Raw genomic sequence first — 19980 nt, 5'->3', positions numbered from 1 at the left:
GCGTTCCATCATCTTTCTTTCTTTATTATCCTTCTCTAACATGACAATTGCGGAGTGTAATCCCAAATGTTAATGTTAAAAAAACATAGAGAGTCAAATCCAGAAACAGAAGATATAAGCTTTTGTCAATATTCTTTAAATTCGTTGGACGCATAAACAGTTTCTGTTTGCCGCATCGGTCCCAGTAGATTGCTGACTATTTCAGCAATCTTTTTGATTGCATATTCTGGCCCCTAGAGTTTTTTAAATTTGTCTTTTGAATGGCTGGTAATTTGCCCACTCTGATCAGAGTAGTACTTTGTCAGTCTTTAGTTCACTCACCCAATTCTTATTTGCTACTTATAAAAGAGTAATTGCTAATTACTGACTAATTTACTTCTGCGAGTTCCAACCATTTTTCAGTCTTCCTAAATTAAAATTTGCCAATCCTACTTCCACCTTGTTCCAGGAAGTGTTAAGACTTGGACGCTGTATGGATCTTAGATCAGGTTCAGGGGTCAGTCTTTTTAAGAGGCTTATATACTATCAAAGCCATCAAACTATGTCGTTGGCCATTAGTTGATATGTGCCTATAAGAAAGATGGGTAATATTAAAATTGAGAAGACGGTAAGAGATTTACAATTTTAGAATAATTTATTTGTTTATAAAAAATACACAATGAAATTGAACATGTGGCATTATAAATTTAGAGAAAAGCTTAATTCAAAAGGCTTCAGATTATTTAGTTTAGATCTCATTTTTGCTTAAATCACCATTTCAAATCAATTAAAGTACATAATAATAACAAATTATGAGTTAAATGAATTTGCACCATCACTTTAGTATTTTTATTTCATATATTTTAATGTATGAATTTGCACCATCATTCTATTATTTTTATTTCATATATTTTAATGTGTACATGATGTATATCCATGTTTCAAATTGAGTAAATACACAAATAAACAATAAAACAAATGATATACACAATTTTTTTTTTAGTGTAATTAGAATTTAGACTTGAAATCGTATGATTTGGATAATTGTATAGATAAGAACTATGGTGGAAGCTTGGTTTAATGAACCTATTAAATGAATTACACTATATAATTGAGCGATCAATTAAAGATGTTTAAGTGACATAATAAGGAAAAGAAGATACAAGTATAGAGTTAACAAGTACACAAAGCATTGGATTGAAGTGGAAGTTGAGGGTAAAGATGAGAGTACAAATTTTGATTGATTTTTTAAGATCTTTGATTAGTCATTGACCTTCCAAAGTAAATGACATAGTACCATTTAACTTGCTTATAATTTTACTATGTTAAAACATCTAAAATTCATATTTCTTCTTGCAAGGTGAGCTTGCTATCTATATTTCTTAAGTCAAAATTAAAGTTTTGGGGACATCAAGGTTCCTTGGTGGAAACAAATTTGGTACAATTTTTCATGACTCAAATATAATTTTTTTATGTGGTTGGTGGTACACAATCGATGTCCTAATTGGGATGATTTATGTAAGTGTAGTTTTTAGAACCTCTCAATGTGTGCATTGTGTCATAAGAGTGAGCAATGCTTTCTTCACTAGATATATTTCATAGTTGTTGGATGTGTGGAATCAATCTTGTCGACATGTCTCTTCCTTGCTTGAGTTTATTGTTCAATGGGGCAAGGCCCCTACGAAAACTTGTTTTGTTCAAGTTGCTTGGACTCTTGACCCGTCTTTTATTATTTAGCAATTTTGGTTTGAGAGGAATTATCGTATCTTTCAACATATGTTTTTGGGACTCATCACTTATAGAGAGAAATTCTTCAAGCGAAATGCGACTTGATAAAGACTGTAGATCCTAGAGATGTCATTTGCTATAACCATCTTCATCTTCCTCAAGAGAGAAAATTGAACAAATTTCGAAAAAGCTGTATCGAAATAAATTAATTGAAAAAATAAATAAAAACAAATCTATTATTGAAATAATTGTAAATACCTGAAACATAGTAATCTACAAATGCACGACCTTTTTATCTCCTTATAAGGCTTTAAAAAAAACATGTACAAGCTTCTTTTAATTTATTGCTGGTTTAGTATAGTTGATATTTTCTTCGTAAATATTTGTTTGATTTTTTTTTTTGCAATTTGTAGATATGAATATCATATGTTCGAGATGTTTTGCCTTACTGTCTTTACTCTCTACTACGGTCATTTTCTGAGATGCATGTTAAGTAAATTTCTTAGTTTCTTATTTTACAGAATGAAAGTCTAAGGATAAGGTTACTTTTAATAATGTCAAGGTGTTCAGAAGAAATGCAAGGAGATTGAAAATAGTTTCCTCATGTTTCTAGCATTACTTTCTACTTCTTGTTTCATATATTATACTGAATCATACATTGTAAACGAATTTAATGGATCAAAGTATTTCCAGCTATAATGGAAAACACCACTCCTTTTAACTTTGGAAAAAAATAATATTAATAATACTGATAACATAAGAAAATTAATCATAATTAAATTTGACACTACATTCAATGTTTGATAAATTTTAGAAATAGATAAAAATGAAGTAGAGAAGTAGGTTATTCTCTTCCATCCTTTTTCACTCTATAAAAGAATAAATTATTAGCTTTTATTTTTATTATTATATATAGTCTTATCTCTCTTTTCCTTTTCTCAGCCCATATCTTTAGAATCTTATTACATACCATAAATAAGACAAGCTAATTTTTTTAATCTTACCCAAATTATGATTATACATAGTTTATTTTTAAGGTATGATGCCTAGATTATTTATTATTAGATTAATTATTTTTATGTGTTACGACCTCCTGCAAGAGGTATTGTAGACTCTTGCCTATAATTATACATAATTGATGATAATATTATACACTAATATTTATATGTAATATATTTATTATAAAGTAAATAATTAAAAACTTAAAAAATTAATCATAATATTATAATTATATATTTTGAATATTAATATTAAATATGAAGATTTAATATATATTAATTAATGTTATTTTATTGTATATTAGTAATCTATACTTGTACTATAATAAGATAATTCTAATTCTAATTCTAATTTATTAATGAGAAAAAATAAAAATACATTTATGTAATACACAAGGCTCATTGGTATATTGTTTATCAAATGAAATTGTTCCATTCTTTTTTAAGGCCAAGATGTCATAATATTTGTCTCTAATGTTGTGCAACCATTCTTTGACATCTTTGTCTTGTAAAGTGAATACACATATTTCAGACCATTGCTACAATTCTGAGTCTCTTTTTCAACCAGTCAAAGTCTTGTGTGAAGCTGGAAAGCAACCCTAACACCTTCTACAATTGCACCTACCATGTCTAATTCTAATTCATTATTACAAATACAAAGCTTGAATGTAAAAGTACTATGAGTTCCATAAATGACACATTAAAGAAACTTCAACTATAGAGAAAAATGTTTATATGAAAATATGTTTAAAAGTTTCAAGAGAAAAAGTGTAGTTTTCACGTGGCATGCGTTGAAGGGTAACAAAGGTGTAATACTTTATCTGTAATGATGAAATATTACAATGTACAAACTATGTCCAAAATAAGGACCTATTCTACATGACACATAAAAAATAGTCAATTACAGATGAACATATAAGATAGACATATACTGAGAACATGCTTCTTATTGAAAGAAAATCAAACATCTCTTACAAGTGATACTAGTATAATTTTTTTTGCCAAAATGTTATCAAAAAGAAAAACAACTTGAACTATGCAAAAACTAAATGTAATAATTGCAGCAAAAGCACTACTTTTTGTTTTCCATATAATGCTTACAAATGAACATGTATCTCTTGCATTTAAATTGCTACTAGGAATTGCATAGTTGACATTTTTGATTAATTGCCTATTTGAATTTTCACAATTTGTGTATATTTTTGTCTTTATTTTACTCTATTCATTTTGTTGTGTTTGTAAATGTTACCATTTCTAATCTTGCAAAATAAAAGTCAAGGGTAAAGTTAGGTATAAAAGTTATATCAATTAAAAAATATATAAATTCCCTATACGAAATCAAAACTTTACTATGCAAAGCAATAGTTTGTTGAAAAATAAGTAAATTATTATTATTTTTAATTAAAAAGTGCAGAATTGGTACAAATATATGTTATCATCAATTGTGCCTTTGTGTGTAATGGGTATGCTAATGAAATGTAGAAGTGGAACATAAAATGTGAAATTCTAAATGAATTGAAAGAATGTGGGGTCCTATTAATGTAAGAGAGAAGTATTGAGTTTTTTAGATAAGTAGTATTTATTCTATTATAGAAATTAGAATGAAAAAATAAAATGATAGCTTACAGCTATAAAATTGTAAAAGAAAAAATCATTTAAAATAAAAGTAATTCTAATAAATCTTGGTTATTCTTTGTAAAAGATATAGTTATATAATTATATAATTAATTGAAAACCAATTCAAAACATTAAAAATAATTGTGCAAAGATCTTGATAAAATTCTAATGTTGTCCAATTGTTTTGATTAGGTAAAATGGTGTAGGCACTGAACCTATATAAAAAGGAAAGAAAGACCATAACAGTAACAGGCATAAAAGAATTCACAAGAGGTTAATTTAAAAGGCTTTTAAAAGGAGTCACAATTAGCAGGACCTAGGAACTAGCACTTAAAATTTTAAATTTTGAAAAACACAGGGGTTCAAGAAGGAACCCCAAACCAAATACTAGATAATACCTCTTCCGTCCGAGAAAGGAGGGATAGGGAAGAGGAACAGTGAAGGACACCAGTAGAAGAAATTAAAACTCCAATAACTCCATAAGGTAACAAAAAACCTCCAAAACCAAGCAAAGATAGAGATCAACAAGAAGGAAGCCTGTAAGATCTAGTAATTGAAAAGAGGGGAATGCCACTCTGAATATGAGTGAGAGGTAACAAACAACTAATAGAATACAACCAGCCAGAAACACAGGAGTAATTGAAAGAGGAATAGCACCAACAACCACTGAACTCTTCCTACCAACAATAACCCACCTCTAAAGCATGTGCCTCCACCTCAAAAGGAGCTCCCACCTCAAAAAGAAACTTGAAAGAAGAGAAAAGTGGAAAGAATGCATCCACCTCCAAGAAACAAAGTGATATCTCACCTCTAAAGAGAAAGCCACCCCCTTAATAGATGTGTGTCATGAACCTTGATTGGTACAAATGTATTCAAATTTATACTTCAGCTAAATATCACTCTAACATTAAATAATGTCATTCTTACTTAATCTATAATAAATCGCTTATTCTTGATTATATCAAATCAATCAAATATAATCTTAATCAATATTATTAATTATTACATAAAAAATAAACTTTAGTATTTGATTATAGAATACATTAATTAACTATTCTAATCAAATTTATCATAATAAATAACTATAAATTAGTAAATAAATTACAATTAACTTAACTATTAAATAAATAATCCTAATTAAATAACACTAATTAAAGTAACAAATAAACATAACAATTATAAACTAAGAAAATAACAAATCAATACATATCACATCAATACAGATCACATGACCAAACAACATGACCTTTAATAGGTTGTACGGTCATATAAATCCATGCCTGTTATTGATAGAAGGGCAGCCACAGTGTGCAAAACAACGGATGGAAATCATCGAAGCTAAATACTCAAGGGAAAAGATCGTATTTGAGAGAGGAAACTGAAATATATTAAAAGGGGAATGAAAATGGTTATATAAGAATAGACACATGGGACAATGGACAATGTAAATAATAAATAATAAGAGGAAAAATATAAGGGAAGTACATATGAGGAAGGAAAACATCTTAGATTTGACCCACCAACCAATACATGGGATGAAAGGTGTTATATATATATATATATATATATATATATATTTATTATCATTAAAACAAGAAGTGGTCGCATATATTTCCTTTGATTGAATTACATGACGACTATGAATAAAAGAATTTAGCAACACAAACAGTAAATTGTGAGTCTCTTATTTGGGAGGAGTTAAATAAACAAATTATAATAATTGATTATTTAACACATAATAATTAATCTTGACTTCTCCTCTTACCAATAAAATAATAATAGTAATAATAGGAACTACTTAATAGATATGACATAAAGAAACATTAGATTAAATAAAATATATAAGGAAGGACTAAAACTAAATAAGGGAAATCCTTAGTCAAACACCAAAAGTAAATTAATACTAGCACTTGTACCTTTTAAAGGTACAAGGGGTTAAGCCGACAGTATTATATATATTACATAATGTTATAATAATTATTGCATAGATATTTTTTGGCAATATTTTTTTATTTTATATCAAATATTTGATAATGTCATAATTAATATAAATAAGTTAACTATTCTGCTGATTGTCAAATGGGCTTCTAGCCATGATCCGGGTTGGAATATTAGGGATAGGAGGCAACTGTCCTTTGAGAGGGTGCAAAAATTTGATGATCTTGTTGCTCAGGATCGAGCTCCTTGTTGAGCTCTCCTTGTTGTATTCCTTTTAGTCTTAATAAATTTTTACCCCTCTTTTCTATAAATAAGTTAACTATTTATTTATTAATTAATATTTAAATAAATCAATTAAATCATCATTTTAAATTCTAATATTCTTAAAATTGAATTATATAGTAAACATGATGATTCCTCACCACATAACCTCTTTTAAAAATTAATATTATACAAAACATCATTTTCATGTAGTTGGGCAAATGAACTCGAACTTTCACATTGAACCAATATTAGTTTGTAATAATTTAATAACATTAGACATTTTATCATTAAAAGAAAGAGTTTCTTATGTCTTCAAAATCATTTTTATTTCCTTACAACAGATGGCTTCTTGTAAAAGTCATACCATTTAAGGACATTGTTTTAATTATCATAACGTGATCTCATTTTTAATTTTAATAGTAATAAGTTTTAATAATAAGTAATTAATAATTTTTAAAAAAAAAGAACATATGATGAATCTTATAAAATATAATATATTGAATTTCATTTTAAATCTCAATTACTTTTACAAATATTCTAGTGATATTAATTTTTTTTAACAATTATAAAAATTAATGTGTTGATTTCATTAATATCTATATCTCTAAATATAAGTAAGGATTTTTGAGAATAACACTTTTCAAAAATACACTAAGAATGATAGTTTGAAAAATTAATTTTAGGTTTGAGTCTTACAATTTTAAAACCTATTTTATTCTTCATTTCCTAATAAGTTTAAATAAATAGAATTAAAAAAATATGATTATAATTGAATATTTTAAATTTAGAAAAAAATCTTTACAAACTAAATTTAATAGATTTTACTCCTAATTTTCAATTGTTATTAAATTAAAAGTAACCTATGTATATAAGTAACTCTTGTATTTTCTTTATTTTTATTATACAAATAGTACTAAAATATAACAAGAAAAAGAATGCCCAAAAGAAGGGAAAATTTATGAGAGAAGTAAAAATACTAAACTTTGTATATTTTCTTATTATAATATTTATATATAATTAATATTACTATATAATCTTAATAAATATTTGATTCCTACTAATCATTAATATGAATTTAAAATCAACAAAATTGTTTTGATTAAGTAGAAACAGATTTTGAAAGGACCCGAAACTTTATACAAAGGGACAAGAAAAATATAGCAATAAGAATCAAATACAATTGTGGAAAACCACTTGACAAATTTAGAGGAACACAAAAGATCTCAACAAGAGGGCAAACAACCCAAGGCACAAATAGACCATCAAGATTTACATTTTTGTCCTTTCTTTTGAGATCTTAATTAAAGCCATATCAAATGAGGGATTGGAGGGCTTTACTTTTTTCCTTTTAACTTTCGTCCAACCATCCTCCACCTTCCTCGCCATGTTTTGCCAATCCATTCAAGCCCCTAGAAACCCCCTAGCTAAAGAGCCAAAAACCATGTTCTGGACAAAAGGGTCAACAACAGAATTTTGACTCAAAGCAGGCAAAGAGTCAGGAACCACAGAGTCGATAGGAGACAAAACATCAACTACACTATGAGGCTGGACCATAGAGGGGGCCCCAGGTATAACATCCGAGATATCAATGGAATCCTCAACCAGAGTGAGATCATTAAGTGAAGGACTAATCAATCCTTGCTCAACTGATGTAGCTTTCTGAACTATATAATGATCATCAAAAGCCCTTGACCACCAAGACAAAGATTTCTTCAATTTGACCTTAGCAGAAAAGCACCAAGCAACAAGATGACCGGTATTGTGACACTTCCTACATCTGAAGGGGATACCTTCATAATCAAGAAGTTGGATCCAAGAACCACCAGGATAAGGCAACTTAATCATAGTAGGGAGCCCTTTAGAGATATCTATCTCCACAAGAATATGAGCATACATTGTCCTCAAGATATTGGATGAAACTGAATCAATAATTAAGAAATCCCTGAGGCCTTCCCCCATAGCCTCCAAGACCGAGTCCTACCAAAGATGAAGGGGAAGATTCGACAAATGAACTGAAAGAGGAATCTTATTGAAGGATTCCTTAGTGGGGTCAAAAGTCAGATACTAGGGTTTGGCCATTAGGGGGAATCATTCCTCCCAAGAGAATCCATGACAAAGGACAACGACCCTATCCTCAACATTAGCAAATTTCACAATAAAAATACCCCTGGCAACAAGGTAGATCTAAACTAAATATGAGATGAGAGGTTCCCAAACCATGGATATCCAAGGATGCAACTCTGTGAGAGAGGGCCAAAAATTCCTGAAGTGGCAGATAGCAGCAGTAGTAGAGAAATCATCAGCAGATGAGTTAACTTCATCAACAATGTTAGCTTCAAGGTGAAGCACTAACTAGTTACTAACAGGAATAGGCATGACATCTCGATTAATCCCAACCGAATAGGACCCCATCCTCAAAGCCAGAGCAATACCAACTTCAAAGGCTGCCACATCTGCAAAGGAGATAGCAGAGTGACCAACACCTAGGTAGAAGCAGTAGGAACAACCACACCCACATCAGGAAGGGGGCCAGAAACCCTAACTGGCATACCAAGGAGGAAGGATGAAGCAGAAGCCACCACCACACCACCAACTGCCCCCACACCAACGTAGGTGGGAAAGATAGGATCCACACCCAACACAATAGTTCCCATGGTAGTAACAGACCCAACAAAGGAACCCGCGATAGCAGTAGCTGACAATCGCCCATGGGTAGGAACGTGAGCGGCAGCCATTGTTATAATTTTAAACAACTAGATTCTTACAATTATTAAAAAAATCAACTACCATTTAGAAAGAAAAAATATTGCAATATGTATATGCTTTATTAGCGATTTAAACTGATATATCTCCTTATATACATTAATAATACTTTAGAAACCAACAAAAATATGTGTGTAAAAGCTACAGAACAAAAGTACTATTTCAGAATAATATTGGTAAGTAAAAAAATTTGTGACACTAACATTGAGTATAGTAAGCATGTTGGCCATTAAAAATGCAACAATCATATATTTGCTTATAGTAAAATTTGTGAAATCAAATATGAGTAAGCATGTTGCTCATTGATATTATACATTTGAGTTTTTAAAATTTTTTTTTTGAAGTTGACAATTTCTTAAGCTTTGAAATGGACATTACCATTTTCATTTTACTTATTTTGTATTATTTATTACCTAGTTGCTTATGGTCAAACCCATATATGAATAAAGTATATTATTTTTACAAAATGGATTACTCTGTCCAATAAACATTTACGGGAAAGGCTTAGAGGTGGCTTTTAACCTGTTCTTTTTAGGTATATTTTTATATTTTAAAATGAAAAGGATTTCAGGGGTTTGGTCTGACATGGGTTGAATTCTAAAGGCGATAGAGAAATGGATGTTGAATTGTCTAGATAAATACACTGCTTTTGAATTTCTTTAGATGTACGATTAGATTGAGCAATTCTTAGTGATATTTTAGAATTACACGCTGTTAAAATATCTAAGTTGCCTCAGACATTGGAATCCTACTACCAATTTCTAGAAAGCACCCAAATTAAGGATCGCTTGTAGAAAATGGTGCATTGGATAAAAGCCTTCAGAAGAAAATATTTTGATTTGGCCAAAAAATTTTAAAATTGTTGATGCGGCAGAGGATTGGCAATATCCCTTCTTTCTTTAGATCTTTAGTAGATTCTTTGATGGTTTCATTAAGAGTAGTTAGAATGGATAGGACAATAGTGCACCTTGGCAAGTTAGGGCTAATGGGGAAAAGAAAAATTGTAGAAGTAGAGAAACCATTTTCGGTATGTACATCAATAGTTTGTGTAAGTTATCTTGAATGACAAAAAACACTTGCACTGAATTCAAAGTTTCCATTTCATAAACTGAATTTCCAGTGTCATTTGACTTTGTGATGTTTTTGGCATTTCATGGCATCCGACAATATCAGAAACTCAAAAAATTTCAATGAAAGTCTCCTAGGGAAAAAGCCTATCGGCTTAATAAAACATATCATAAATGATGTAAGTATTCTCATAATACATACTTATTTCTTTCTAAAATCTTTCATAAGGAAGAGTATATAAAGAAAAATGTATCTTAAAAAGGAGACAAAATATACAGTTTACTTTATTCTTATTTATTTATGTATGTATATTATGATTATAAAATATACATGGTGATATATATATATATATATATATATATATATATATATATATAATGATTAATATTTAAATAATATTATAATTATAATTAAATCACCATTCAAATGTAGAGTAATTACTATTATTATTAAAGATAGAAATAACTTTTATCATCATTATAAGAAAATATTACTATTATTTGATTTGTCATCGAAAGCATACAATGGTGTTAAGGAGGATCTTGTATAAATCCTATCTAGTGGATCTTTCCTAATAGGGGGTGGTGGTTATCATCCCATAAATCTTTGTGGAACGGGCTTGGACCTATAAACTTCAAGGGATTCCATAGATGGTGTCTAGACAAGTGGGATAATAGCTATACCCTTCGATTCCAAATCCAAATAATAACATCATTTGGTAAGTAAATTAACTAATATAAACATTTTAATTGATTAAATAATTGTCCATAATAATGGACCCTAAAAGGGGACATTACGATTGGTATCAAAGCTATGATCTTGCCATCTTATAACAATTATAAATATTTTAATCAATATAAAATATTAGATCTATTGAATAAGGTGATAATGACACTTGATAGCATGATTACATAAATGATAAATATAAGTTCATGAATAAGAGTAATTTATCATCGAGATGGCAGAGGGAGAGTAAATCATCACGAGATAGGTAGATTCAAAGATAGATTTAAGGAGGTGGGTTCCAATGTATTGAGAAAAGATTCCAAGATGGGTGAGGACATGGTTTCTAATACCTTGAGGAAAGAGCCCATGATAGGTAAGAAAATGATTCCAAAAGCCTTGAGGAAAGATTCAAAAATGATTACGAATATGTAATCCTAATGCCTTGAGGGAGTCTACTCATAGATGAGTGTCTAGCACCCTATGACATTGAAATTTTCATCCTCATAAAGTGGCCATGTAAGAAGAAAAAAAAAGGACTTAAGTTTAATATGCCAACAAGTCTATTTCAATTAAAATGTATGCTAATGATCCTCAAATGGACCATCAAACCAATCATTAACTACAACAAACAAATATTGAAACTTTTAAAAGATCAATCAATTTTTTCTTAAGAATCATTTGAGCAACTCAACACCTTGAATTGTGAAATCTATAATTTATCATCATATAAAATTTGATCATCAAACACAAATCAAGTGAGTATGCTCAATTGATCACCTAAATGAGGGTCAATTACACATTTACACAATTGATTAATATATGGAATCTCTTATACCACTCGATAAGTGCACTTGAGTCTACTTTTAATTATCAATTATATCATTTAATTGAAGTTCAAAATTTGAACAAGAATCATGAAATGATTGTGATCTAATGAAGAAAAAAAAAACATAATTTCTTGAGGAGAAACAATTTTGGGAGGGTAGAACTATCATGACCCCTAATTGGTACAAATGTATCCAAATTTATACTTCACTTAAATATTACTCTAGCAATAAATAGAGTCACTCCTACTTAATCCATAATAAATTGATCATTCTTGATTATATCAAATCAATCAACTGTAATCTTAATAATATTACTTATTATTTGATAAATAGATAAACTTGAGTGTTTCATTATAAATATATTAATTAAATATTCTAATCAAATTGATCATAATAAAAACTATAAACTAATAAATAGATAATAATTAACTAAACTATTAAATAAATAATCCCAATTAAATAGTACTAATTAAACTAACAAATGAACATAACAATTATGAACTAAGAAAATAACAACTTTACAAAGAGCACGTCAGTATTACCCACAGGACAAAATAACATGACCTTTACTAGGTTGTACACGCATATAAATCCACATAAGTTATTGGTAGAAGGGCATTCACCAATCAGGCAAACAAAGAATGAAAATCATTGAAGAAAAATATACAAAGCAAAAAATCATATTTAAAAGAGGGGTGATAAACATATTAAAAGGGGAATGAAAATGGTTTTATAAGAATACATTGATCAGACAAAAAGAAAAAGAAATAATAAGAGGAAAAATATAAATAAAGTAAATATAAGGGAGGAAAAAGCCTTAGATTTGACCCACCAACCAATGCATGGAATAAAAGGTGAAAAGCAATATATTTGTATATTACCATAAGAAACAAGAGCTGTAGTGCAACATAGTTCCTACCAAATGTTGGTAGGACAGTTATGAATGATAAGAGAAGAAGAAGTCAAAAATCATAAAGAGTTTGTTGGAATTCGATTTTTGTAACAAAAACCTAAGAAATCTAAAAATTGACTTACAGAAGTTGAAAATCTCATGCAAGTTCAAGAAGGCCGAAAAATAATTTAGTAGTAGATATACATGTAATTTCTTTTTCAATAGAATAAAAGCATTTGACCTTACATTTTATTACTTTTAAATATAGCTCTTCTAAGGAAGTGTTTTGAATGATTTTTCCAAGTTCAAATTCCTCGAAATGAGATTGTGTAGTGGTTTTGATTAATTGTAGCTTCTTGGGCAACTGCGTTAGTGTTATGATTCTATTGTAAGGAATTCTACTCATAGTATGGAATCAATCTAAAAAACAAAAAAATGTTAATGGAAGAATAAGTGATGACTTTCCTTATATAGTGTCACATCACCATTATAGCCTAGGCCATGAAATAGGGTCATTTTGTCAACTCTAAATTTGGTGGCCACAAAGCAGAAATATCCCCACCTAATTTGAGAAAAATGAGTTCCTTAAATTTATATTGTGTTTTGCTTGATCCAAACAATTTTATTTGGCTTTCCAAACAAAAATCCTTTAGTGAGCTTTTTTTAATGAATGTAAATGCTTCTCTTCAACTTTGAGGGAAAATTTAGGTTTTTCCTTCTAGAGTAGAGTCCCTTAATTTGCTTGAGCTTCTTGATAGAGAAATACAATAAAATATTAAAGTACTAGAATGAAAAAGATTCAAAGATTGAAGGACAGAACAATCCATGCATCTAGCCCAAATGGTGAAAAAAGGAAGACACCAATCTTACCTCATATTATATCCTTAGAATTGAAAAAGATTTAGAGACTGAAAGACATAACAGTCCATGCATCCAACCTAAATGGTGAAAAAGAAAGACACCAATCTTGCATCATGTTTTGTGGAAGAGGGGTCCAAGAGCTACGAACAAAATTTTTCTTTACTGATTGATGAACAATATTTATCTAGGTCTGGCATCAAACAATTTCAATGTTCAACAATAATGGTTAGTCTATTACCTATCCACATATCTTCTATATGCATGAGATGTTTACTACATTGGGTGAAATCACAAGTTGTAGTACGAAAAAGATGACACACAACTAAAATTTCAAAATTTCTAAAAGTGCACATGCACTTTGGCTTGGGCTCCACAAGCCTTAGACAAAGCGTGCATGCTTTAAAAAATTCTATAAATGGGCTGCAAACCCATGACCCATTCCATTTTCCCTTTTTTCTTTTCACTCGTGCCTTCTTTCCCCTCAACAACCTCCATGTGGTTTGTAAAAGTTGAATAATTTGCTGACTCTCCTCCTTAAAATGCCTCCTCATCACCAGAGATCAAGATCAAGATCGTCAAGTATGTTTTCTACTCTCCTTTTTACATTGTTTTGTACATATTTTTAGCTTTTCTTCAAATTTGTTTATTTATTTGTAATGTAATTAGTTTCTTATTAGGAAATGTGAATAATCAACCCCCAAATCCCCAGCCTAATCAACAAAATCAAAATGAAAACCCTCCACAAGATCAAAATCAAAACCCTTCACAAGAAGAACAAGAAATTTTGCAACCTCCAGTCATTGAAAGACCTCTTCCTGGCACCAAGACAATATAATAAAATAAATAGAATGAGGGAAAAATAAATTAGAAGAAATCATTGGTAGGTTGAAAGCTTGTAGGAAAACTAATCCTATGAGAGCACAATTGGAATCCTCCCTTGAGTCTAGTATGAGCCATGTAGCTTTTGTTAGTGGTTAGTTGGATATTTGGTGTGTTAAGGGAGAAGAAAAAAAAAAGATATTATGCAAACACATTATCCTATAAAGATGTAAGAAAAAAGGACATAACGAAAGGTAGCATATGTGCATTGTTTAAAAATTATGGAGAATAAGACATTATTAAACATACTACTAAAAGGTTCCCCATCCATTGGTGCATACATGATGATATTGTAAGGAAACTCAGGTGCATAAAAAACTTCCTACACTAATCCCTTAAGGAAAGTATTGTGCAAATTCCTATTAAATTCATACAATTTTAGATTTGATATTATGTAAACAATAATATTGCAGTCAACCATGGATATAAAAAATAGATAGAGAAATAAAACACATAAAAACAAAGATATGCCGGTGGGGAAAAACCCTTCAGTAAAACAACCCCACCCCTCCAAAACCTGCACAATGTATTATCTTCAACACAAAAGGTTACAACACACTTGCAATGCAAGTTCTTTCAGGAGAATAATGACATAGAAGACAAATCTAGTAGCAACATACCCTACCAACAATACACTTTCTCACTCTCCAATTTGCAACCCTAAAAATGCTTATATCATGTGCTTTCCCTTTCTAGGAAAACTTCCAAAGAACAACTGTATTAGGGTTTTTTTTCAGGGTGATGCCTTGAACCCCACGCATGAGTTGGATACTTGAGTGTACAATACTCAATGATCAATTGCTACATGTCTTCACATCTTCACCTATAATCAAATCTTCTAGAGATAGCTCTTATGCATCATAGGAATCCGTTATAACCATTTTAGCCATGATCTCCTTACACAATTCAAGATGCCAACACATACATGTGGAGTGACACATCAACATGCTAACTAGACATGTACACTCACACTTAACTACATTATTTGCAAACAATACATTTACAAAACAAATAATAAGAATAAGAATTATCCAAGGTTGAGACACCTTATTCCTAATAGATATTAGAAATAATTTTTGGGATAGATGGTGGATGGTCTTTGATGCCCCTCCCAGCAATAATCGCAACGTTCCAATGTATTTCTTAAAGAAATTGTATTATGAATTTGTCCTTGGGGAGATCCCTAATTATTTTGATATGTTAGATTCTTAGGGTAGAGGTGGGGGGTTGTCATTTGAGAGGTCGAGGGCATGTCGTGACCCTAATGTAGTTAGGATGCCTATTGTCAAGCCATAGGGTGAGCATGTCATTATTCTTTCAGTTGTGAAGGAACGTGTAAAGACCAATACTCTAGGGACTATAAATGCTTTGACATAGACCCTCAATCATTGCACTAGTACATTAGTTGAGGAGTATCCTTCTTTGCATTGTGGTCAAATGTGCACGCCATGTGGATCCTTATGCATGTTTGGTAGTCATGTTGGAGACACTATAGATGATGGGATAGTCACTGATGAGTTCCTGAGTGACACATTTGGCATTGACACATAGGTAAATTATAATTATATTAAACTAATTTGATCACATTTCATATGTATAGTGAATGATTAATTAATTAGCATGTCTTAACATTGCTCAAAATTTAGGGTAAGAGTGTTGATGACCCTAGTATAGATTCTACGACTCCATTTTACATCTCGTTGATAAGTCAAGAAGTATGTATTGATTTAATAATTTGAATTAATACATATATTTATTAAGTAATCATATGAAGGATATGAGCATTGTCACTTGGGAACTATTCTTAGAAAGTTTTCGTGAACGATTCCTACCAGAGGAATGGAAAAAACAAAGGGTAGATGAATTTCATAATCTCAAGCAGTACACTATGTTAGTGACCGAATATAAGCGTAAGTTTTATGAGCTCATGTTTTTTTCAGGGTTCAGTGAAAATTCAGCTCAGTTGACACAACACTTTATTAGGGGTTTGAACAACCGTATTATTGGGGGTGTCAAAGTATTTGAGCCAAAAACCCTCAAGGATGCGGTACATCGAGCAATCCTTGTGGAGCAAAGTGTCAACCTTGGTCAAGGTGGTTTTGTAGGAGTGCCAGCAGCATCAGGATCTAAAGGCAACTTCAATTCAGGTGGTAACAAGAAGCCTTTCTTTTCTAAGGGAAAACAGTTTCAGCAACAATCTCAGTAGATGCAACAACAGAAGGGATCAAATTCTCAGGCTCAAGGTGGTGGCAAAGGTTCTAACTTTAAGAACAATCACAATGCTCAGCGCAATAAACAAAATCAGCCCAATTAGCCAGCTCAGAGTAGTCAGTCGTTTGTTAGCAGGAACAACCGATAGCAATCAAATGTACCACCTATGGGTAGAGGATCTGGCAAGAATACAGAATTTTTTTCATGTGGATAGATTGGTCATTATGCAGCTCAGTGTCCATAGTGAGCACCTCAGTTTTCAGGACCTAGGCCTACAACTTCAGAGCCTACAGTTGGTGATGCAGGTAGAGCTCATAGAGTATTTGCAGCAGTTGATCACCGTCAGGCAGATCATCAGGGAACAGTGGTTGAGACCACAGGTGCTATTCGAGGTATATCTCTTTGAATTTTATTTGATTCAGGAGCTACAGACTCATTTATTTCACCATCTATAGTTTCTAAGTGTAAGCTGGATGCGGTGAAGCAAGATCATGGTTGGCAAGTGTAGTTAGCCTCAGGTATCAAGGTCACCACGAACTCTGTAATTCATAAATGTGGGCTTAGCTTAGGAAGCTTTATATCCGTAGTGGATCTTCGAGTCATACCCCTTGGTTCCTATGATGTGGTTTTAGGCATGGATTGGCTTGGAACTCATAAAGCCAGTATAGATTGCAGGAAGAAGATAATTATGTGCCAAGATGACCAAGGGAATGATGTGAGGATAGTTGGGATACCAAGGCCTATATCTCTGCGGATGATTTCTGCTATGCAAATGAAGTGAAGTTTTCATAAGGGATGTCAAATATTTGCTATTATGGTAAATGATCTTGATGAGGAAGATCCTGTGAGGAAGACTTTAGATCACCCGATTTTGCAAGAGTACGTAGATGTTTTTCCAAGTGAGATTCCAGGCATGCCTCCAAAGAGGGATATCAACTTTAGCATTGATCTAATTCTTGGAGCGGAGCCTATCTCTAAAGCTCCTTATCACATGACCACACAGGAACTGGGAGAGCTACATCTTTAGTTAGAGGAACTTCTGGCCAAAGGGAGTATTCGACCTAGTGTATCACCATGGGGAGCTCTAGTGCTCTTTGTGAAGAAGAAAGATGGTTCCTTGCGCCTTTGTATCGACTACAGACAGTTGAACAAGGTGACTATTAAGAACAGGTATCCTTTGCCTAGGATTGATGACTTATTTGACCAGATCAAGGGAGCTACAGTTTTCTCTAAGATTGACCTTAAGTCAGGATACCACCAACTTCATATTAAGGAAGCTAATATTCACAAGACCGCTTTTCAAACTCGCTATGGGCATTATGAGTTCACAGTGGTACCTTTTGGGTTGACTAATGCTCCATCAGTGTTCATGAGTTTGATGAATGGTGTATTTCGATCATATCTTGATAGGTTTGTACTTGTGTTTCTTGATGATATATTGATATACTCTAAGAATCAGAAGGAGCATGAGGAACACCTGCGGTTGGTATTGCAGTGTTTGAGAGACAACCAGCTTTATGCTAATGCAGCTAAGTGTGAATTCTTCAAATCAGAGATTCCATATTTAGGGCATGTCACCTTAGGTGATGGTATTTCAGTGGATCCTACAAAGATTTAGGCGATAATATATTGGCCGACACCGACTAATGTGTCAGAGATTCGTAGTTTCATGGGTTTAGCAGGATATTATCGCAGATTTGTCCAGAACTTCTCTAGGATAGCACATCCTAGCACTTCTCTTCAAAGGAAAGGAAAGAAGTTTGTGTGGATAGAGAAATGTGAGGAAGCGTTTCAGAAGCTCAAGGAGCTTATGACTAGTGCACCGATTTTAGCAGTACCTGATCCAGAGGGAGATTTCATGGTGTGTACAGATGCTTCTCTTGAAGGGATTGGGGCAGTGTTGATGCAGAATGGATGGGTGATAGCGTATGAATCACGAAAGCTCAAGGATCATGAGTTAAATTATCCTACGCATGATCTTGAGTTAGCAGCAGTAGTTCATGCTTTGACAAGATGGAGACATTTCTTGTTGGGGCACAGATTTGAGCTACATAGCGATCATCGCAGTCTTCATTATATTTTTACTCAGCCTAATTTGAACGCTCGCCAGAGATGGTGGATGGAGTTTCTATGCGAGTATGATTTTGAGGTTAAGTACATTCAAGGTAAGGAGAATGTGGTGGTGGGTACTTTGAGTCGCAGGAGACATGTGGTATCATCTATGACTCTTAGTGTGGATTTGAGGAGTCAGATTCTTCAGGCACTTCCTACGGATTCATGGTATCAGGAAGTGTGTAGAGAGATAGATTCAGGAAGACCCTTGGAAGGAAATTTTTTAGGCTACATTCGAGAATCAGATGGTCTTTTGAGACATTTGGGGAGGATTTATGTGCCATTATTGGATGAGCTTCGCACCTTGATTCTAGCAGAAGCCCATCGTACACCATACTCAGCACATCTAGGTGTCAAGAAGATGCATGCTGATTTGAGACGTTTGTTCTTTTGGTCCGGAATGAAGTGAGATATTGTTGATTTTGTGGCTAGGTGTCTTGAGTGTCAGAGAGTCAAGGCAGAACATCAGCACCCAGCTGGACTTTTGCAGCCAAATCTCATTCCTTCTTGGAAGTGGGATATCATTTCCATGGATTTCATTGTAGGATTACCTATGACCGTTCGTCATCATGATGCTATCATGGTCACCATTGATCGGTTGACTAAGGTGGCACATTTTTCACCTATCAGGTCTTCCTACACAGTAGCTTCTGTAGCTAATGTCTTCATGTGTGACATTGTGAGATTACATGGTATTCCTAGAAAGATCATTTCTGATAGGGATCCTGTATTCACATCTGCATTCTAGACATTGTTGTAGCATGAGCTTGGAGCGCAGTTAAACTTCAGTTCGGCATATCATCTAGAGACTGATGGTCAGACAGAGAGGGTGAATAAGGTTTTGGAGGATATGTTATAGATGTATGTGATAGATAGGCAGACATATTGGGAGGACTATCTCTATCTAGTGGAGTTTTCTTATAACAATGGGTATCATAGTTCTATTGGCATGGCACCTTTTCAGGCATTATATGGTCATCCTTGTCGTACACCCTTGAGTTGGGACAACCTTGAGGATCACATTCTTTTGGGTCCTGAGATGCTTTGTGATATGGAGCAATAGGTAGTGCGTATCTGCGAGCATTTGACTATGGCACAGGATAGGCAGAAGAAGTAT

The sequence above is a fragment of the Cupressus sempervirens genome, chromosome 4 (genome assembly GCF_028749045.1).
Source record: "Cupressus sempervirens isolate cs-2001-9-10 chromosome 4, ASM2874904v1, whole genome shotgun sequence".
NCBI classification, from domain to species: Eukaryota; Viridiplantae; Streptophyta; class Pinopsida; order Cupressales; family Cupressaceae; genus Cupressus; species Cupressus sempervirens.
Note: the sequence above shows the minus strand (reverse complement) of the source record.